At 43.9% G+C, this 22,493-nt stretch overlaps 1 protein-coding gene across 4 annotated transcripts in view; it reads left to right on the top strand.

Moving 5' to 3' along the window:
* The window catches only part of FBXO34 (F-box protein 34), an 82,457-nt gene that overhangs the window by 46,645 nt on the left and 13,319 nt on the right, over positions 1–22,493 (top strand). Inside the window, exon 1 of one of the 4 annotated variants that reach the window (XM_045287917.1) lies at positions 8,434–8,512. The exons of 1 other annotated variant lie outside the window; for it this stretch is intronic. The gene's annotated coding sequence lies outside the window, so the exon portion shown is untranslated. Of the gene's footprint in view, positions 1–8,433; positions 8,513–13,692; positions 13,886–14,848; positions 14,879–22,493 lie in introns of those variants that run through there. 2 more of the 4 variants (XM_004698979.2, XM_045287919.1) reach the window with 2 other exon arrangements.

The raw sequence follows: 22,493 nt of genomic DNA, 5'->3' as shown, positions 1-22,493 counted from the left end.
AAAGTGTGAAGGAATGTGCCTCAGAGGGCACATTCTCAGGTTTATTGTGTTTATCATTTCAGCTTCTCACCGAGGAAGTGGGAAAATGGTCTCTTTATAGTTCTTTGAAAGAGTAAGGTTGCCAAGGGAAACCTGCTGGGTGATACGGGGCTTTCGTGTAAACTGTGGAGGTAATTCCTGGAAGATAACGGGTGCTTTCTTTTTTAAGAATTATTAATTGGGAGTTAATATCATTCCATAGTTCAGTGACATAAAGCAGAATTGTACAATTGCCACCACCATCAGTGGCCAAACATACCTGCTTGTTTTTCCTGAGCTGGGCTGGATTGAGTATCATAAGGCATGGAAATATCCAAAGATATTTGGGGCTACAAACAAATTTAGATTAGGAAACAAAAGATGACAACAATAAGTGAGAAGAGGAAAAAAATGGAAAACTTTAAATGTTATTTTAAAAAATAGTTAATTAAGACTCTGAACTCTTGTCACTAGTTTTTTTTGTCTTTTCAAAGCATTAAATGTACAGAGTCAAATAGCTCCTTAAGACTCATTTATGCAAAGTTACTTCACTCACCCCATCTCCTCTCTCTCCCTTTCTAGAGGCAAAAACATTCTTCTAGTTGACAGTCCAGCCCTCCTCCCAATTTCCTTCTTGCATAGACTGTGCCGGCATGACCCTTTGCTTTCCCTTGACGACAGTGGAGTGGTTAGCACTTCGATCAGCCCCAGTCCCCTGGCTGCTCCCCGACTCTCCTGAGTCTTCTGAGTGTGCCGAGCTCCTTTTCTTTGTCGACACGGTTAAGACTGAAAGTGCTGTTCACGGCGAAGCCATGTAGTAGTCCGGGACCATGATGGACTTTACTGTACAATGTTTGGCTTTTGTCGATGGTGTTTACTTTTCCACCAGCATCTTGCTAACGTCGTCCGAATTGCAGTTTGTCTAAATTTCCTGTCAGGAATTGGACACTTAAGATATTCTGTGAGCTTCAAGCTCCTGCAGATCAGCTTCCATCGGGACTGGGTGCCCCAGGTTAGGATGTGCCACCGGTTCCTGGGACTTCTTATCCGTTCGCTCCTTTCGCTGTCTTTCATGCTAGGAGATACCTAACAGTCTGTTGATTGCACATATGTAAGCGAAGGCTTCTGAAGTAGCGATTGGAAGCTGTCAGTCTGCAAAAGGCATATTTAGTTTGAGAATTTGTCAGCATCTTCCCAGCTTTCCCCTGGTTGGTGAGGCTCTGTCTCACCTATTTTGGACATACTCTCAGGTGAAACCAGTCCCTGAAAAAGGTGGTCATGCTTGGTCAAAAAGGGCAACAAGAACAAAGTCACCCCTGGACGAGATGGCTGATACAGTGGCTGCACCAGTGGGCTAAATAGAACAGTTGTGAGGATGGAGAAGGGCCCTGTGGTGTTGAGTTGTGTTGTGCATGGGGTTGCTGAGTTGCAGCCAAATTGACAGGATCTAACAACAAGTATGCCTGTTAGAATAAGTAGACAGTTGCAGGATAGTCATAGAAGTCTTGCCTTCCATGCTGGAGACCCTGGTTCAATCCCCAGCTAATGCACCCTCATGTGCAAATATACTACTCATTTTTCTCTAGAGACTTGCATGTTGCTCTGATATGAACAAGGTTCAGTGGAGCTTTCGTTAGGATAGACTAGGAAGAAAAGCCTGGTGATCTGCTTCTGAAAATGCCTGTTAAAACGATGAAGCACAAGTGGTTTCGGTAGTAACCAATCAGGGAAATGATGCAGGACCAGGCAGTATTTCCTCCTGTTGTGCCTGGGGTCACCTTGAATCTGGGGCCTAGCCAATCAAGCAAGGAGCAACTGGGGCCACAGTCACCAAGGCAAGCCCCTGAAACAGACCAGGGAAGTTGGGGGTATGTGTGTTGAAGTTTTATCGGTGTACACCAGGAAATAAATTGAAGGGATTATGACTATGTAACAGATTTCAGAGGAATGGTCACGCATTAGAGCAGGCTGCTGATTCTTGGCCAAGAGTTGTTGCTTCCTCACCAAAGTTCTTTTGCTCTGGGGGTCACCTGTTGGTTTTGACGGCCATTTCTGCATGTTTGGGAGTACCAGATATATTTTTAAATTGATACTTGCTGTGGGTGGGTGGGATTCCTCCCCCTCCCCCCCACCCTCCCTCCCCAGGAGACTAGGGCTCAGAAGAAACTGGTTATGAGGAAAGAAAGAGCAAGAAGACCTATTCATTACAGACTGGAATATGTTTCAACATCCTGTAGTGATATCTCATATGCCCTAAGGGCAGCCTTGTGGGCAAGCTGCAGAATTTAGAGACACAGGGCTGAGTGGGATGTTGGGTGGTCTCTGGTCAGGTTCTTTTTGACCCTGCTCTTGTGAGATGGCTTCTTTCTAAAGGTTCAGTGTGTATGCATATCCCCCAGCTAAATGAGAAATTTGTGCAAATGGGCTTTGGCAGCTATTGTTTGTTGCCTCTCCTTCCCAGCTATCTTTTGTGTTCAAGAGAGATTTCAGTTTGTGCTAATGGGTTTTTTGGTTTTTTTAGTCATTGTCATTTCTAATAAATAACTATCTCTTATCTCCTGCCTGGTAAGAAGTGCTTTTCACACTCAGGATTGACAATGGGAGTAAGCCCAGGTTTTTTCTCTATGATCCGGACAAACATTATATAGAATTTGGAAGAGTTGTTTTGTTTTTTCTCCCTATGTGTTTTTCATTTTATTCCCATGTGAACTGTTTGAAGAAGAGAACTATTCCATTGCCTGTGGTTGCATATTTAAACGGATCCCCGGTAGTGGACAGAAACTAGCTGGTCAGGGCTTCTCTCAGGAAGAAGTTAGTCCCTTGGTGCCCTCTGCCACAGGGCCTGCTGCAGAACCCAATCCACCTCTGCCATGGCATTGCCCACTGCATGCATTTGAAAATCCAAATGCATCCAAAGGTCGGCATGGCTGGGAGAGAATCATGGTAGCATTTTAAGTTTTAAGTTGAGCAAGTTTAAAATTTTTGTGCACATCGTCTTTATTAAAACTTTCCTTGAAACTGGGTTACTGTTGGGAGAGCAGATGGCTGTGATAAAATGGGAACATGTCAAGTGTAAAAAACAATTTGGATTAAATCATAATTTAAAATATCTTTAAAATGACTCATCAAACAGTATTTTTGCTGGGTGTTAGCTATTGTCATACTTCTTTTTTATTCATCTTTCAACAAAAATGGATCTGGAGGGTGAGGTGTGGCACTGCCTTGCTGTAAACAAGTTGACCCTGGCTCCTGTTTCCTAAGCTCAGAAGCACACCTGCGGCCAGCCGGTGAGTTAGGCGCTGACCAGACCCAAGGGATCACCTGGGAGCCATGATACACTTTACTCTCCCGTGGCCACGAGGTTCGGCCTGTGAGACACAGGCCCAGTGGGAGTGCTGGGCTGGGGCATGTGCATCTGCCCTTTGGAAGCTCTGTGGAGAGTCCTCCTGGACCTCACCCTATTATTCAGGTAGCCGCGACTGAACGTATTTCAGGTACCAGGTACCACGTTTTGTTTGTTTTTTGTTTCTTAAGTACACCTGATCCCGCACCTCTTTTCTTTAGTTACTCATGCTACATATAGTGCTGCAGGCTGGTACCATTCTTGTGCCAGTCCCCAAAGATTTTTTTTTTTTTAAGATAGAATGTATAAAGCTATTGATGATAAAAGGCAATAATAATGAAAACTGCTGGGGGGGGGGGGACGGTATTCAGCTTAACATCAATTTACAGAGTTGTTGGAATGGAGCTCTGCCATAAATTGGGGACTGCCTTCTGATTAAAACTAGCCCGGCCCCTCGAGTTTGAGGCGTTTTCGAAAATTGCCAGACGCAGGAGACAGAGCGACTGGTATGCATCTACTGACGTCCAGAACCAACCAAACTCATTACCACTGAGAAGATCTGCCCTGTGAGATTCCAGGACGGTAACTATGGGAATGGCAAGCCTCGGCTCCGGTGGTTTTGAACTGCATCTTGTATCACTGTGCCACCAGGGCTCCTATCCACTGATCTACACCTGGGTGATGAGGATGAGAGGAAGGGCTGTGTGGAACATCTGGCGTTGGGACCAACCTGGAAGAAAGGTGGAGATTTCTACAGGACTGGTGGTGGAAGCTCACAGGGGCACAGTTCTACCCTGTTCTTCTATAGGGTTCCTGCACGTCAGCATTGACTCCATGGCAGTGAGCTTGGTTTTGGTGGTGCTATCTGCTAAGTGTTGGGCTGCTAACTGTAAGGTGAGCAGTTCAAACCCAGCAACTGCTAAAGAGAAAGATGAGGCTTCCCCAAGAAAATTTACAGCCTCAGAAACTCTTGTGGGGTTGTGATGAATTAGAATCAACTTGATGGCAGCAGGCTTTGTTTTGTTTTGAGTGGAGTTTATCACCCAGCGCACATTTGACATCAGCATGGGGATGGTCTCCGCCTCTCTGGGCTGATCTGACTGCAAAAGCAATCCAACAGCCATTGATGAAGTTCTTCATTCAGAAATGGTTAGGACAGAAGAAGCACACCAGCCTACCCCTACTCGATTGCTGAGGGCAAAGAGGGTGCATTAGCAAAAGTGGGGAAGAAAGCAGATGGTGCCCGGCTATCAAATGATATAGCATCTGGGGTCTTACAGGCTTGAAGACAAACAGACGGCCATCTAGCTAAGAAACAACAAAACCCACAAGGAAGAAACACACCAGCCTACCCTGACACGAATGCTGAAGACGAAGCAGGTACATAAGCAAATGCAGTGAAGAAAGCTGATGGTGCCAAGCTGTCAAATTACACAGAATCTGGGGTCCTACATGCTGGAAGATAAACAAGGGGCCATCTAACTGAGAAACAACAAAGCCCACATGGAAGAAGCACACCAGCCTGTAAGATGACAAGGCGGCCAAAGGGTCAGGTAGGTATTAGGCATCAAAGACAAAAAAAAAAATCATAACATTGTGAATGAGGGGGAGTGCAGAGTGGGGACCCAAACCCATCCGGGGGAAATTGGACACCCCCTTGCAGAAGGGCTGCGGGGAGGTGAGCAAATCGGAGTGCAGTGTAGTAACCATGAAATATGCAATTTTCCTCTAGTTCTTAAATGCTTCCTCCACCCCACTACCATGATCCCAATTCTACCTTACATATCTGGCTGGACCAGAGGAGGTACACTGGCACAGATAAGAACGGAAATACGGTGAACCCAGGACAGATGAACCCCCCAGGACCAGTGGAGATAGTGGCGATGGCGGGAGGGTGGAGGGAAGGAGAGGGAGAAAGGGGGAACAGAGAACTGGTCTACATGTGGCCTCCTCCCTGGGGGATGAACAGCAGAGAAGTGGGTGAGGGAGACGTTGGATGGGGTAAGATATGATAAAAATAATAATAAGATATATTATCAGGGGGGAGGGGGGAAATGAGCTGACACCAGGGGTTCAATGGAAAGCGGGTGTCGTAAGAATGATGAAGTCAACATATGTACTAAAGTGCTAGACACATGACGTATGTACAGATTGTGATGAGTTGTCTGAGCCCCTAATAAAATGATTATTTAAAAAAAAAAAAAAAGGAAATGGTTAGGACATGAACTTCCCAAAGTAAAAGAATATTGTTGTGATATGGGCCTTAGCCTGCTTTTCAATGAATTGCCAAAAAATTGATTATACTCTGATCAGGATTACCTGGGCACTTTGTAACAGTGTGAGTGGAAGCCTCCGAAGGAAATGATCTACAGGTGCCTTAAAATGGCAGGTGTTTTCCATATACCGTGGTCCCCTCCCCCGAAGGATAAAACAAACAGGTTCCTTCTGCTTTCTCCCTTGTACTGTCACCTAAAATGGATACATGTCCCCTTTTGTACAGAGAATGTGCAACATTCATAAATGGCCTCAATGCTTACCCTCGTGCCAAGTCTCAGTTGGTGCAAAACCTTTGTTGAATGGAGCAAGGAATCAATACTTGTTTCCAGGTTGGTGCCTCTAGTATTCAGAGATCTGTCAAAAAATGCTAATACAACTGAAATTGTATGATATGTGCATTATGTGGCAATAAGATATAGACAAAGTAAATCGTAAAACAAAACAAAATTCTAATCTGTGACTATGCATTCTCTCAAAACCTTCCATGGTACTCAGATGCCTGCAGTTTGTCTCGTTTATTTTTTTCTAAAATGACATGTAAAATATATGTGCTTGTTCAGAAATTCAAGCAACCTTGCAATATATATAATGTTCATAATCCTCCTAAAATACCCAGTTTGCTGGGCATGCTGCATATTCCATGTAACTGTTGTATTTGCAAATCACACAGGCTGTTGTACACGAATAGTATGGCGGCATGTTGTTCTCCTTTTCCTCGTGTCCTTCCTTGGGTTGGGTCTGTGCACTGTATATCATGGAAATTAATTCCCTATGCCTATTACAGATTTTCCCCTCCTGAACTGTTGCTAGTCTTAATTTTGCCATCTTTTCCTCCAAATAGATTTTTTTCCCTAAATAGGCTTTTATTAAAAAGTTATTTAACTTTACAAAAAAATGTGCATGAAACGGATTTTTTTAAAATACTTTAATTGGGGGCTCTTAAATCTCTTACCACAATCCATATATTCCTCTGTGTCAAGCACATTTGCACATATGCCGCCATCATTTTTAAAGCATTCTCTTCCCACTTGAGCACCTGATATCCGCTCCCTGTTTCTTCCCCCTCCCTCACTCATGAACCCTTGATAAGTTATAGATTATTTTTTCCATAGTTTACATCATCCTCTGTCACCCTTCACCCACTTTTCCATTATTCATTCCCCTGGGAGGGGTTTCTAATTGATCCTTGAGATCATTTGCCGCTTTCCCCACCCCTTGCCCTAATCCTCCTGGTATCTCTACTCTCATTGTTGGCCCTGAGGGGTTTATCTATCCTGGATTCCCTATGTTTTTCAGGCTCTTATCTGTAGCATTGTGCATGCTCTGGTCTAATCAAAACAGATTTCTCATATACCCCCTTGCCCTTCACATTACTGCTTCAATTGACATCTCCCTTCCTTGCAGTGCCAAACTGAGGAACTGGTATTATACATTCTTGTTCATGAAAGCCTATGGTGTACTTTAGCTCCTCCTTAGGAGAAAGTGAGGCTTTCTGCTTCTATGGGGAATCCACAGGAGCAGTTTCTACCCTGTCCTATAGGGGCATCCACTTACTGGTGGCAGTGAGGTTTTTTGTTTGTTTTTCGTTTTACCAAGTGAAAGTAAAGTGGCTTGGTATTCACGCCCACCAGCTGCTCTGAGGGGCAGATGTAGCAGCAAGCCCTTCAGACTGCTCTGAAATGATCGCTTTAGAAGGTTCTCGACGGGGAGGAGCTGCTGGTGACTTTCCTCGTTGCCACGACCCTCCCCCAAACGTGCTGTCCTTTTCTACCGTCGTCTGTCCACGAGAAGACGACAAAGTGTTGCTATACGTTTTCTAATTGTCGTTGCTGTTGCATTGGCCAACCTTTTTTTAATGTTGGTATTTTGGGCTCTTTTATTGAACTTAATATTTGACCAAATGATGTTTTATTTTAATGTTTAACTTGAAAGATTCTGATGATAAGTAGTGTCCCCAGTAACGACAGGTTTTTGTCTCCAGTATTTTAATCTTGATTTTTGTAATATGCTGGCAACTGGCATCTTTGTGTTGTCGTTCTTGGTTTTAGGTGGGAACTTAAAAATATGTTGCCGCTGTACTCATAGATGGCTTTGTCAAGATAAAGACGTTTTCCTGGGTCCCTAATTTACTAAGAATTGTTATCAGGAATTAGTGCTACATGTTACTGTTTCTGTTTCAGAGTTTGTTGAGATGAGCCTTCTTTAACTGCTAGTGCTTAGCCGTCTCAGGCTTGAGTTACTGTTTGCCCTGGTTGCTTCCTGTTACTGGAGGGAATTTACTTCCCAGCCAAGTTACTGCACCTGAACTTGGCGGGTGTATGGGTTTTCTGATGTGTGACCAATCTGGAAACCTGTTGTTTTGGGGGGAAATCTAGGGCTAGAGACAGTACAAAGCTCTTCATGTCTAACATGTTTATTTTCTTCTGCTCTTTTTAATGCCTTCGTATTTTTTCCTATAAGCTAAGCGATTTAAAATCTTACTATCCAGAGTCAAGAAACACACTTCTTTAGCATGTTTATAAATATACTCCAGAATTGGTTCTGCTGCTCCTCCCACCTCCTTCCAGATAAAAAGCTAGAGAATGTCTCCAGTCCTCAGTGAAGTGGCACATCATCTGTTCCCAGGGTGCCTGTCACCACAGTAACGGTAACCAACTCACTCATTCTTGAAGAGAGGCAGGATGCTTTTCAAACCCCCAAACAAACCTCCTGCCATCTACTCCACTCCATCCGAGCAACCCTCCAGCCCAGAGGAGGGTTTTGGCGATTTTCTCTTTACAGAAGCAGTAGCCTCATCTTTCTCTTGGATGCTTTTCAGAGGGATGGAAAATAATCCAAGTTACTTTGGTAGACTTGACTGCATGGTCTGCTGAGGTGAGTGTTAAAAAAAAACCCACCCCCACCCCTGGGAGTATAATACCCTGAGGTGAAGTTCCACCTCATTATAAAAACTCCGAAACAAATCCAGGTGTGCTTTGCTTTCCACCTGAGGGTGATCAGGAAGCATCTTTCTACAGTTTATTGTGTCCCATCCCCTGCCCCGCCCTTTTCCACCTCACGCCCCCACACACTGAAGAGAAGGTTGAGAAAACTAGAAAAGTAAATGAGGCAAAGTGAAAAGTGATAATTCGGACATTGGTCTATGTGGGACCGTTGATAACCTTTGGTTAGAGTTTGATGTCCCCCCTTTTTAGGTCTTTGCTAGGGGCCAAGGTTGTTTGGGCCTCAGTCTTAGGAGGTTTGCTATCTAACAGGCTTATGTAAAACTAAGATCTGGGGAGCGGGTTGCTGGGGACAGAAAAGAGAATCAGGGTTTGAGAGTTGCTGCCTGAAACACATCTAATTCTGTTTTTTTAGAGGATCTCCCCTCCCCCCAAAAGTTTCCAGTTTTCTAGTAAAATGTAGAAGGCTATCTATAAATCTTCTAGTTTGGGAATGGAATTAAAAAAGAGTTTAGGAGAGAATGATAATTCACTTTGGATGCTAATCAGAAGCAGAAGAGAATTTGAGTTGCAGGAGAGAAAAACTCCCCGCTCTTTTCGAACGTGTGTTAACTAGACCCATCACAGGGCTCACTGTGTCTGAAGCCTGCTCCCTGTCTTGGGCCCAGTGGATCCCAAAGTGAACTTCTGCCTCCTTAGAGCTGGTGTTTTTCAGGGAGGAAGACGCGGTGGGGGACATGGTATTCTTTTACTTGCGTAGAATAGTCTAGTTGAGTGGAGACCTGAAAGATGTCAGAGTGACAGGTAAAAATGCCAGGGGTCAGTGGGGTGGGCATAGCCAAGGGAACAGCAGCAAGTGTAAAAACTGAGCTGGGTCTGTTTTTCTTGTGATTTAATTTGACTGTGGTCAGAGTTTGATGTGCTACGGTGAGTTTTAAAGGGCCGGAGAGAAAAATAGGAAACAAGAAGTAGAAGGGGCAGGACCAGTGGTGTGAGTGGCAAAACAGGGAGGGTAAAGGGAGAATGGGTAGGAAAGAGGGAACCGATTACATGGAACTGTGTGTGACCTCCTCCCTGGGGGACAGACAACCAAAGGGTGGATGAAGGGAGACGTCGGACAGGGCAAGATATGACAAAATACCCATTTATAAACTATCAAGGGCTCAGGCGGGAGGGGGGAGCGGGGAGGGAGGGGAAAAATGAGGACCTAATGTCGGGGGTTTAAATGGAGAGAAAATGTTTTGAGAAACGATGTACAAATACGCTTTACACAATTGATGTGTGTATGGATTGGGATAACAGTTGTATGAGCCCCTAATAAAATGTTTAAAAAAAAAAGAAGTAGTAGTAGAAGGGGGCCAGTCAGGGGAAACCACTGAAGGACATGGCACATAAAATGAGATGGAACTTCTACGGCTGTGCCTGAGTAGACCATGTGGTGAGCAAAAGTGGAATCTGAGGCTAGAGGGACGCGGTGGTGGTGGCTTTGCACAGGGGACTGGCGTGGAGGTGGTGAGAAGTACTTGGAGTTTCAATATGTTTTGAAGGCAGAGCCAACAGAATTTGCTGGTGTCCTTTGTGAGAGAACAGAGGAGATGAGAATAACCGAATGTTTTTCTTTCACGTTTAGAAAAACATGTTTCTGTTACCAGGATGGGGAAGACTGGGGGCGGGTGGTGGTGGAACATGCACAGGGAGTCAAGATTTTGAGTCTTCACATGTTCAGCTGGAGTTACTTGCTAGACATCCAAACAGGTTTTGAACAGCCTGTAGCCAGCCTGGCATCCCCGAGAGGGGTTTGGACTTTGATTTGCCTTTTCTTCCATCACGATTTTAAGCTCATTGGAGCAACTTAACAGTTGCTGTTTTCTGAGTTAAGGCAGGAATTGGAGAACATCCCGTTAGATTATCTTTGAGTGCTTAATATGGCTCACCTGTATATTCCACCCACAACAGAGAAAAAATGATTATAGATATGTTAATGTCCTTAGCGGCATCGTATGACGCTGAATGAACAGATTTAAAGAGTCAACTTGGATGGAACCTAGGCCTCTTTAGTTTTTACTTTGCCATTGGATTTTATTTAGTTCATTGCAACAGGCTTTTTGGTGGGGGAAAGAATACTCTTTCTCCGATTGTCTTTTAATTTGCTTTCTAAAGTAGTCAGTATTGGTAAGGGAATGAATGTCAGCTCCTGAGGTAAGACTTACTGCAGACACATGAATGGCAGTGGCTAGAATCCCGTGGACAGAGTGTAAGGAAAATTCTTGGTTCTGGTCACTCTTGTCATGTTACAGACTTGTTGGTGCCGCAGCTCTGATTCAGTGAACAAAACACATCCCAGTCCTGCACCATCTTCACAATTTTCCTAGAGAATATTGGTGTTTTTTTATTTCTTTGAGGCTATCATTTTAAAATGTGGTATGTTTTGAGTTTGTGGTGCATAAAATACTGGCCTTTGAAGTAATGACTTGAGCAGGTTTTCATATCTAAACCTTGGCCTCCTTTTCAGCACAGTGGTACAGACGGCAAGGTGCAGAAACATTGAGAGGTGTGACACTGGTGCCATTGGGGCCCTGATGGGGACACCACAGCAGACAGGCTTGAAGAGAGGCGAGGGAGGGGAGGGGAGCAGCTGGTGCAAAGACCCAAGGTGCACATGAGTTTAGGGACAGAAAGAAGGCTGATGAGCTGTTTGTGAAAGTACTTTGAAGATTTGGAACACTCACAGCTAAAGTGCTGTTATCTTTAGAGAACACAGCGTGTGCACACACCCGCCAGCTGCCGTCGTTAGTAAGCTGCCAGGTTTCCCTACACATGGATTAAAAGGAGAAGGTTGGACCCACAAGTCACAAACTCCAGCACTTTGTAAAGTGTGATTAATGCTCCTTTATCGGTACCGATAGTCCCTTTTACGAGGTTGGCAGTGGGGAAGAGGAGGAGTATGGGCCAGTTACCAGAGATTTGGGGTGAGGGAGTTTGGGATCATTTCTGACTCTGACCATGTTTTTGTTGACTTTGGCCCTCTTGGTTCTGTTGTTAGGCGGGTTAGAGTTTTGCCAACATTGGAATCTGATCTTAGGTCTCTGGTCTTTTTTGTGGGTTTTTCTGTAATTGTTAATAATTGAAGTACCTGCGGAGTCTGGGTGTGAACTCTGCATACCTGATGGTGGCGTCTTTCGAGTTTGGGTGTGTAGGAGCCTGTTTATCAGAAATGTCCATAGTGTCAGCTTCCCCCCCCCCCTTAATCTATGTAAACATGACCCTGGGCAGCTGTGTTTAATATAGTAAGGAATTACAGGCACAGGCTACAGTGTTTCGTGCTGGGACTTAGTATCTGTGTATTTTAGTATTTATTTTAAAGGATGTGGTTTGGCTTTTGAAAATGAGAGTTGGTGCTATCCAGATAAAAAAAAAAAAAAAAGGAAAATGAGAGTTGGGGGAGGTCACCTTACTCATAACTGAAGGCCTTCATGCCTCAATTGTTCTGTGCCGGAGGTTATTAGCAACACGGAAGCTGGTTTTGCACTACTTAAACTGACAGTATCAAGTTAGGAAACTATTATGGAAGTGTCTGTTTACTCATGACTGGTGATGAGGATTTTCTTTAAAATTGGATATTGCACAGGAGTGTTTTAGATTGCCCGAGTGCTGGGGGGAAAGCTTTACTTACTGCAGACTAGTAACCTAGATGAGAGTGGCCACTCCTCATTCAAGAAACAAGCCCAACATTTTAAAAACAATAAACATAACAGCCTCTCAGAGGATAGAGTGCTTGATCAGGAAATGATGGGTGGAGTTGTTGAATTGCATCAACTTCCTGAGCTGACCAAATATTGATTAGTCACACTGGCGGAGCGTTCCAGTTGAGACGCTGGCTGATTGACTTGTTATTTGTGCCCTTGCGTTGGTTCAGACTCCGAGAGACTGGTCTGTGCACAACAGAAGGAAAACTGCCGGCCCTGTGCAAGCCTCACCCCTGTTGGAGCCCATTGTTGGAGTCACCGTGTCAGTCCATCTCAGAGGATCTTCCTCTTTTTGTCCGCTGCTCCACTCTCCCAAGCATGATGTCCTTCCTGAAGACTGATTGTCTAGTTCTTCTTTTAAGTCTTCAGGCTGGATCTTCACTTCTGTGAACCTTTGCCCCACACCGACACTGCGTGCTGCATGCTTTGTGAAGGACACAGGGAGGACTCAGACTACTCCCCTTCAGATGGAGACAAGGAGGGGACAGTAAGTGCCCCAGGACAGGAACTGGGGTCCAAAGGAGGCATATAAGTAGCCATTCGGTATATTGTTGGAGTAACTTAAAACCAAACCCACTGCCAGCAAGTTGATTTTGACTCTTAGAGTTTCCAGGGCTGTAACTCTTTATGGGAACAGAAAGCCTCCTTTTTCTTCAGAGGAGCAGCTGGTGAGTTTGAACCACTGGCCTTGAGATTAGCAGTGCAACACTTAACCCACTATCCCACCTGAGCTCCTTTCTGTTGATGTGGTGGGAGCAGACACAGGGGTCATATTTCGTTGTGTAAGGGGTTAGAGAAGGGAGGTCTAACGGGCAGGGTCAGCCAGTGTGACGGGGAAGGGCAAAATAGAGGAGCTTAGATGACAGGTGTTCTTAATGACAGCCCTGACATGGCTTCTGACGTTCTGGGCAGATTAGTGTACATGTGCTCTCTGACAGTTTTCTGGGACAGAGAACTCAAACCTTCCCTCTGGTGCTGAAAAGAGTCCAGGTTCCAAAAAAGACAGACTTGCTTTGATGAGTTGTCAACTTTGAGTGGCTAGGAGGGTGGGTGGGCAGGCTTTGGAGAGAAATTAAAAACAGAAACAAAAAAACATGAGGTAGAGCACATCTTTCCATGTGAGAAAGAGAGTGGGATTTAGAGAACAGAGTTCATGAAAGGGCCCTGGAGTCCAGCTGGTGGAGGATCCTGGGGTGGTGGGGTAGAGGATTGGCTGCCTTCTCCAGCTGGGTTTCCCACGCATCAAGTTTCCCACTGCAATCGATTGAATGACAGTGAAGGGTAGGTGCTTCCAGGCAAGAATCAGTTCTTAGCACTTCTCTTCCGTTAGTGTGAAGATGTGTCTAGAGGAGCTCCTTGCCGGTGTATACTTCTGATGGCATGCCTCTCGTGTTGTGGGTGCAGTTGGGCTAGCTCAGATCATCAGTGACCCATGGGACAGACTAGACCTGCCTGCCTCACACTCCTGGGCTGTAAGGAGTCCCTCTGAAGATATTCTGTGCCCAAGCCTGTGGGAGAGCCATCCAATCCCAGACAAGGACTGTGTTCTAGGGAGGCTGGTATGTAATACTTTCCTTTTGGCCTTTCTTTTTCTTTTTTCCGCTTGGGCTTCTGTATTTGGGGGTATCTATTTGTCTTTGACCATTTCTTGGGTAGGAGAAACATTCTATCATGTGAACTTGAAGTGACCTTGACTTATTTCTCGGCGGGTTTCGGCAAGGACCATGAATGCCCCTTGTAGTTAGGGGCCTTTTAATACAGCTCATTTGGTGATTTTCAGGGAAGTCATTTGGCTTTTCTATTAAGTGTTCCTGTGTATGTGTATGTATATATGCGCACATACAGTGTTGTTTAAAAGAAAGTATTTTTTAAATTACCCAGCACTTAGGAATTGTAAGGTGAAATGCTCCTTGCTTAAGTAAACTATTGGGTATCCTAAGTCTTACTGTAAAAAAAAAAAAATTAAGTATATTCATTACACTTAGTTACATTCCTTATTTGTGAAATGGGGTTATAATAATTATATCTCAAAGTTGTTACAAAGATTAAATTTATGACATGCATACATAATGAATCTCTTTATAACCATGTTCAGGTACATGCTAAATGTTAAATAATGACTATTATGACTATACATAAAATATCAGTATTAATATGTGAATAATATGCCCCCATATAGATACTAACTAGATTGCTCATTTAGATTACAGAGTAATTGAAAGCTGGATATGCTTAATTAAGTACATGGATTGATTAGTTGTGACCTCTACTGCCTTTCGGTTCCTTTTTATTGTTTTGGCTGCCTGTGTGTTTGTCTCTCTCCTTTTTTTCATTGCTTTCTGATTTACTTCCTGTTCAGTTTTCAGTAACTGGGGTGGAGCAGGGCAAGAAGAACTTATGCTGTGTCCCTTGTTTGAACCAGGAAGGAGTGGAGTGAGGGCCTCGGGTAGCCTGGGCCTTGGGTGGAGAAAGACTTAGGATGAGTCCCTGCAGTTGACTTACTCCAAATTGGAAGGTATGCAGCTGTGTACTGGTTGTGCATCATGAGCATTGTGAGGATCATTCATCTAGCATTTTCCAAACATCTCCATTCATTTATTTAAAGCAATTAATTATGGAAAAGTTTACTTATGTACAACTTCTCTCTCTCCACCCATCCCTTCTCTCTCTCTCTCTCTCTCTCTCTCTCCCTCCCTCCCTCCCTCCCTCCCTCCCACCTCTCCCCACTCCCCTGTCCCATCACTACACTTCATTAATTGTCATCTTGTAACCAATCATCTTTGAGCTGATTGTGACTCATAGCCACCCCTGTGTGTCACAGTAGTGCTGTGCTACACAGGGTTTCCAATGCCCAGATGTTTGGAAGCTTTCTTCTCAAGATGCTTCAGATAGACTTGAACCTTCAAATTTTGGGCTAGCAGCTGAGCCTGGTTAACTGTAACATCTGTTGCTCCTCTCTGCCCAGATTACACTTTTCTCCCTCCTCTGAGACATATAAGGGTCCCTGGGGGCATCGAGGGTTACATGTTGGGTTGCTAAGCTCAGGGTCGGCAGTTTGAACTCACTGACCACTCTGCAGGAGAAAACCCCAAAGGGGCATATCTACTCTGTTGGTTTGGGTTTGCTTTTGGTGACCGACAATTTGTGATGGTGTTTCATTTGTGGATGTTAACACTTGCTGGTGATCATTGTCTCACTCTACTCATTGCATCGTGGTGATAAGTAATTCTGTCACTCTGGTTTATTGTGCATCAAAAACTATCAGTAAATGACATTTAAGATTCTCTGCGTGTGTGTATGTGTGTATGTGAACTGTCTCTATGAACAACTTTTGTAGTAGTGTAGAACATGATTTGCTGGAATATACTATGTTGGGTAGAGTGATTTCAGATCCTTAAATTTCATCTAGTTGGTTGTCTTAGAGTTCTAAGATAGTTATTTTCCAGTTAGAAGTTATATGTAATTAGGGATCACTATCTGCTCAGATAAGAGCCCTGGTGGCAAAGTGGGTTATACATTGGACTGGTAACTGCAAGGTCAGCAGTTCAAACCTGCCAGAGATGCAGTGGGAGAAAGAGGAGGCTGTCTGCCCCTGAAAAGATTTAAGAAGCTTTGGGAATCTTATGTAGGGTGCTTTGAGGTAGAATGGATTCTGCTGGTATTTGAAATACTAGTGCATAGTTTGCAGCCTCATACCGTGCAGGCCACCACAATATGATAAACTGACAGACAGAGGGTAGTCTCTTGCTCCCCAAAGCTAATGGGTGTCGTTGGGTTTCTTTTTTGGATATATCTGTTCTTTATATTCACACTCAGTGATTTTTGTATTTTCTGAGTCTGCTTTCCAAATGAACTTGGACTTTTGATCATGTAAATACACATGGAAGGCAAGTTAAAGTGGTAGGTCAAGAGATGAAAAATTCAAGTTCTCAGTTTGTTAGATGGGCTTTAAGCAAGTTAATTTTTAAGTAACTCTTTAGAAATAATAATATAATACGTTTCTTGCAATAGACCACACCAACCAACATCAGCCTCCTTTTCCCTCAGACCAGAAGAACTAGATTGTGCCTGGCTACCACTGCCAATTACTCTGGAAAGGATCATAGAAGGTTCTCGATAGAGGGAGAGAAAAATGTGAAGCATAACACAAAGTCATTGAAGAGACCAGGTTTACTGGTCAGATAGAGACTAGTAGGACCCTCAAGACTATGACCCTTAGTGACCCTTCAGGTCTGTAGTGGAACGCACCCGTGTTAGAATAATCAAGTGTTTAAGAGCAAAAGGGCAGCATTCAGCCAAGGACACAGTTCAGAGGGATAAGAAAGAAGGGTGTGTGGAAACAGGAAACACAGAGAAGAAGTTGGATAAATGATGGTATAAGGGATGATTGCAGTGGATGAGTTGACTCAGAATGTGTATGAGTTGTGTTCAGTGTAAAACTTTCACATAATTTACAATAAAAAGTTGAAAATCACACACACACAAATAGCAGTTTTGCTCTCTGGGGCTCATGAAAAGCCACTGATTCCTTGATGAACCAGTGAGTGATTAGAGGTGTGGCGGAAATGTTTGTGCAGCAGAGATGAACTCTCCCCTCAAGTTGGCGGGAAAGTTGCCTCATCCACACAGTTACAGCATTACTCTAAGTTCAGCAAATGGCTTTTGAATTAGGCTTTGGGGTAACAGTGCTAAACCAGACTGACAAGGCTCCCTTCTCTTGGAAGCTTACCTCTTATTGCAATTATCCCGAAGTAGAACTGGAGTCCCCCATCACCCCCACCCTCACCCTTGTTGGTTGATATTCTGCCCAATTATCTTTTTGAGCAATTTAGAGCATGCTTTAGTGTGGAGAGAGAACACAAACCATATTTTTAAATGTGCGACATAAAATCATCTTTGTGTTTATTATGTAGAAAAAAAGAGCCGGTCATCTTTTAATGAACAAAAAACCTGCTTGTGAATTCTGAGTGTACTGTCTTTTCTTTTTTATCTTGCCCTCTAAGGTCATAAAATCGGTTTTCTGAAATAATTACACACATACACCCATTTTTAGCCACGGTTCATTTATCTTGATAAGATTGGGTTGATCACTAGTTACTTTTCAGTCCTTTGGGATGGCAGCTAAATATAAATATGGTTCCTGCATAGCCTGTATTTTCCGCCAAGAAATGACAATTTCAAATATTTTGTTCCATTTTTAGACACTTGGTTTTTAATTTAGATAACTATTGCTTTATGTCAGAGCTTTCAAACCGGTGCTTCCGACTCCTTCAAGGAGCATCCTAGCTGTAGCCCTTCCACGATGGAGTCGTTGGCTGTTTTGGTTCTCTGGGGCGCTCTGAATAGTCTTCGCCCGCACCATCATGTGGATGCATCGATTCTGCTTCAGTCTAACTTTCCCGTACATAGTAAGGTATGGAAAATACCATGGCCTGGGTCAGGTGGACTTTGTCCCCACAAAGAATACCCTTGATTTTCAGCACTCTAAAAGAGGTCCTATGCAGCAAGTTTACTTGATGCAATGTGTCTTGATCTCTTGACTCTGCTTTCATGAGTTCTGATTGTGGTTCCAAGGAGGACGAAATCCTTGACAACTTCAATCTTCATTACCATAATGTTACCCATTGGTCCAGTTGTGAAGATTTTGGTCTTCTTTACATTGAGTTGTCATCCATACTGAAGGCTGCGATCCTTGATCTTCTTCAGGAAGTGCTTCAAGTCCTCCTCACTTTCAGCAAGCAAGGTTGTGTCACCTGCATATTGAAGGTTGTTGATAAACCTGTCTCCAATTCTGATACTGCTTTCTTCTTCATATAATCCAGTTTCTCTGATTATTTGTTCCGCATACAGATTGGATGAGTATAGTGGGAGGATACAACCCTGAAGCATACCTTTACCGATTCCACACTGTGTTCTGTTTGCACAACTGCCGCTTGCTCCATGTACAAGTCCCTCACCAGCACAGTGGATTGTTCTGGCCGTCCCCTTCTTCACCATGTTGTCTATAGTTGTTAGGATCCACAGAGTTGAATACTTTGCATGATCAATAAAACATAAGTAAACTTCTGTTTGGTCTTCCTGCTTTTAGCCCCAATCCTTTCGATGTCAACAACGAATGCCCATGTTCCATATCCTCATCTAAATCTACACGGAACCTCTGGCAGCCACACAGCATTGCCCTGCTGCCACTGTGGATGAATTTCCAGTAAAATTTTGCTTGCACGTTAATCCTGGGGCCACCTTTCTCTGGAATGGGTACAAATACGGATTTCTTCTCATCGGTCGGCCAGGTTGCTCTCTTCCAAATTCCTTGGCAGAGATGAGTGAGTGCTTCCAGTGCTTCATCAGCCTGTGGAAACATTGCAGTTGGTGCTCCGTCAGTTCCTGGCGCCTAGTTTTTCACTAATGCTTCGAGTGCAGCTTGGACATGGTCTTTCAGTGCTCTGGATTCTTACTCATGTGCTGTCTCTTGATGTGATTGAATGTTGACTACTTTTTGATATGGTGACACTGTGTAATACCTCTTTTTTTCAATCTTTCCTTATCATCCATTATTTTGCCCAGAATCTTTTAATCTTGCCAATCAAGTGTGAATTTTTTTCTTAATTTCTTACAGCTTGATATATACTGAGCGTGTTCTTCATTTTTGCTTTTCTAACTCCAGGTCTTTGTGTATTTCATGATAATTGCCTCCACAAGCTGCCCTTTGAAATTTTCTGTTCAACTCTTTATCATTTCTTCCATTTGCTTTAGCTGCTCCACTATCAAGAGCAAGTTTTAGAATCTCTTCTGACATCCACTTTGAGCTTTCTTTCCCTTCTATTCTTGATGTCATTAGTGTTCACTGTATCAAATTTATTTACTAGATGTTCTTTTTTTGTAATCATGTTATTAAGGGCTCATACAGCTCTTATCACAATCCATACATACATCAATTGTGTAAAGCACATTTGTACATTCATTGCCCTCATCATTCTCAAAACATTTCCTCTCCACTTAAACCCCCAGCATTACGTCCTCATTTTTCCCCTCCCTCCCCGCTATCCCCTCCATCATGAGCCCTTGATAGTTTATAAATGGGTATTTTGTCATATCTTGCCCTGTCAGACGTCTCCCTTCACCCACTTTTCTGTTGTCTGTCCCCCAGGGAGGAGGTCACACACAGTTCCATGTAATCGGTTCCCTCTTTCCTACCCACTCTCCCTCTACCCTCCCTGTTTCACCACTCACACCACTGGTCCTGTAGGGCTCATCCGCCCTGGATTCCCTGTATTTTCCGTTCCTATCTGTACCAGTGTACATCCTCTGGTCTAGCCAGACTTGCAAGGTCGAATTCGAGTCATGGTAGTGGGAGCAGAGAGGAAACATTTAGGAACTAGAGGAAAGTTGTATTTTTCATCGTTGTTACATCGCACCCTGACTGGCTCATCTCCTCCCCGAGACCCTTCTGTAAGGGGATGTCCAGTGGCCTACAAATGGACTTTGGGTCTCTACTCCACACTCCCCCCCTCATTCACAATGATAAGATTTTTTTGTTCTGATGATGCCTGATACCTGATCCCTTCGATACCTCGTGACCTCACAGGCTGGTGTGCTTCTTCCATGTGGGCTTTATTGCTTCTGAGGTAGATGGCCGCTTGTTTACCTTCTAGCCTTTAAGACCCCAGACGCTATATCTTGATACCCGGACACCATCAGCTTTTTTCGCCACATTTGCTTATGCACCCATTTGTCTTCAGCGATTGTATCAAGGAGGTGAGCACACAATGATATGATTTTTTTGTTCTTTGATGTCTGATAACTGATCCCTTCGGCACCCCGTGATCACATAGGCTGGTGTGCTTCTTCCATGTGGGCTTTGTTGCTTCTGAGCTAGATGGCTGCTTGTTTACCTTCAAGCCTTTAAGACCCCAGACACTGTATCTTTTGATAGCGGGGCACCATCATCTTTCTTCACCACATTTGCTTATTCACCTGCTTTGTCTTCAGCGGTTGTATTAGGAAGGTGAGCATCATAGAATGTCAGTTTAATAGAACAAAGTATTCTTGCCTTGAGGGAGTACTTGAGTGGAGGCCCAATGTCACTAGATGTTCTTAAGCTTCAAGTGTAATCTACTCAAGCTTGTATTTTGGGTTTTGTTGACTTATTTTAATTAAAAAAAATAACCCAGATTTACATACTAGCAATTGATACTAGCAGCAGGAGCTCCCAAATTGCAGGTTTCTTATCTTAGAAGTAAACAAACAAAAACAACTACCTTTGGAAGAGTTCTTTGAGCTCTCTCTGTGTGTCTGCCTTATTTCCTATGACAGAAGCCCCGCATGGATAGTCATGTGTGCGTCTTCTGTCAGAGAAGGCCTTTCTTTGGAGTTGTCTCCTGAGTGGATTTCCATTACCTTTCAGTTAGTAGAAGGACTGTCGTCTACTGCTGCTGCATACTCTTTGGCCAACCAGAGACTCCCATCAGTTTAGAGGGGAATAAATTTTGATGTGCTGGAGGTGTATCTAGGTATTCTGTCATAGAAGCAAGAGCAATCACTTCAACCACTGTTCATTAACTTAAACATATTCATAAGTACTTGTATTTCTTGCCCTCCTGAACTTTCATTTTGGAATTCACAACAGCCTGACCAAATGTTCCTTCTTGAAGGTCCTTCCCTTACCTCCTCCTTTACCCCAAGAAAATGGAGGAGGGTGCCCCATGTATACCTGTATAGCACTGTGGGTACAACTGTATTAGCTAAAGTTTCTCGTCACAGCAGAAGAGCACAAAATGGCTATTGTTTGTGTTAGGCTGGGTTGACTAGAGACTAAACAAATCCAGTGACACGTTGTGTAAGAAAAAGCTTTAGATCATAAGTAATTATCTATCAAGAAAGCGTCCCGGTCCAGTCTAACGCAAGTCCTTAAGTCTGATCCTAGTCCAGAAGTTCCTCTTCCGGTTCATACAGTCACGTGCAAAGATCCAGAATGCAAGAAGATCACTGGCAGAAGTGAGTGGACCCAAGGTCACTGGAAACATTGCTGGGCTCTGCAGCTCTCAGGGTGGCCACCAGCATCCTAGCAGGCAGAAAGGCAAAGTAGCTGAGAGAGGAAGAGGTTCCCATGTCCTCCTTATGAGAAGGCTACCCCCCAACCCACCCCCAAGGACACAGCATCAAGCTGTGAGTTGATTGACAGGTTGGATTCCACCCCTACACTTGTATACATCTTCAACTACCACGGTGTTGTTAACTTGTACGAGTTCTTTTCATTCGTATGCTGTGCCATCATGCTTTTCCTGGCGCTTCCATTATTTTCTGGAAGTTAGCTCTGTGTGGCCTTGAGCCAAGCAGAGAGGACCTATATTAGAAAGATTGCCTTGAATTGAAGCAGGAGCTGCATTTAAACGTCACTATGAACCTGGGAGCAATACGATCTTGAAAGCCTTAGGTGTGTTTCCAAAGGCCATTATCCGTAGCTAGTAACTGCCTGCCAGTCAAGGAATGTTCTCTAAATGGCACTACTGACCACGTAGCACTGTTACTGAAGCAAAATGCAAAGTTTCCATGAAATGACTTCAGACAATCCCCAAGTTGCTCTTTGGGACCCTGAAAGCCAGTTCGATGCCTCCCGGTGGACTCTTAACTCCTGGTGCTTCACATGTTTCAGAAGAGGGTTGTCACCGGTTGCCGCCTTTCTTCCAGGGTGCCCCAGGCTCATCACTGTGGGTTGGATTGGCCTCTGGCAGCAGACTTTGACACGAACCCCCCAGCTTTGTGAAGCCTAGTTTAAGAAATACATTCTTTACTGATGTACAGTTGTTGGTGTGAAGCGGTGTGGGAGTTGGACGCATTCTGTCGGTGCTCAGAGGCATATGGATGGAAATATTTTCTTATGCCTCCGCCCTTTCACCCTCCTGGTGTTGGCACTTCTCCCACTTTGATAGCTGTAGAAGCAGTTTCTCCACACTTTTAGATTAGCATGACTTCTTTTGTGATATGATATGTCTGCTTTAATTCATCATAGTTGGGGTTTTACATGACACTCAAGAAAAACACCTGCCTTGAAAGACAAAAGCTTTGAATAGGAGTTCTCAGGATTGTTTCACTTTATTTGTTTGATAACTCTTGTTCGGTGTTAAGCCTAGGTTTTTGAAGAAAACTCTCCACCACAGCCCCCCCCCC

This window comes from Echinops telfairi, unplaced genomic scaffold (assembly GCF_000313985.2).
Source record: "Echinops telfairi isolate 266 unplaced genomic scaffold, ASM31398v2 ScPeMD7_18;HRSCAF=68, whole genome shotgun sequence".
Lineage (NCBI taxonomy): Eukaryota > Metazoa > Chordata > Mammalia > Afrosoricida > Tenrecidae > Echinops > Echinops telfairi.
This window is presented reverse-complemented; position numbering and strand designations above follow the sequence as displayed.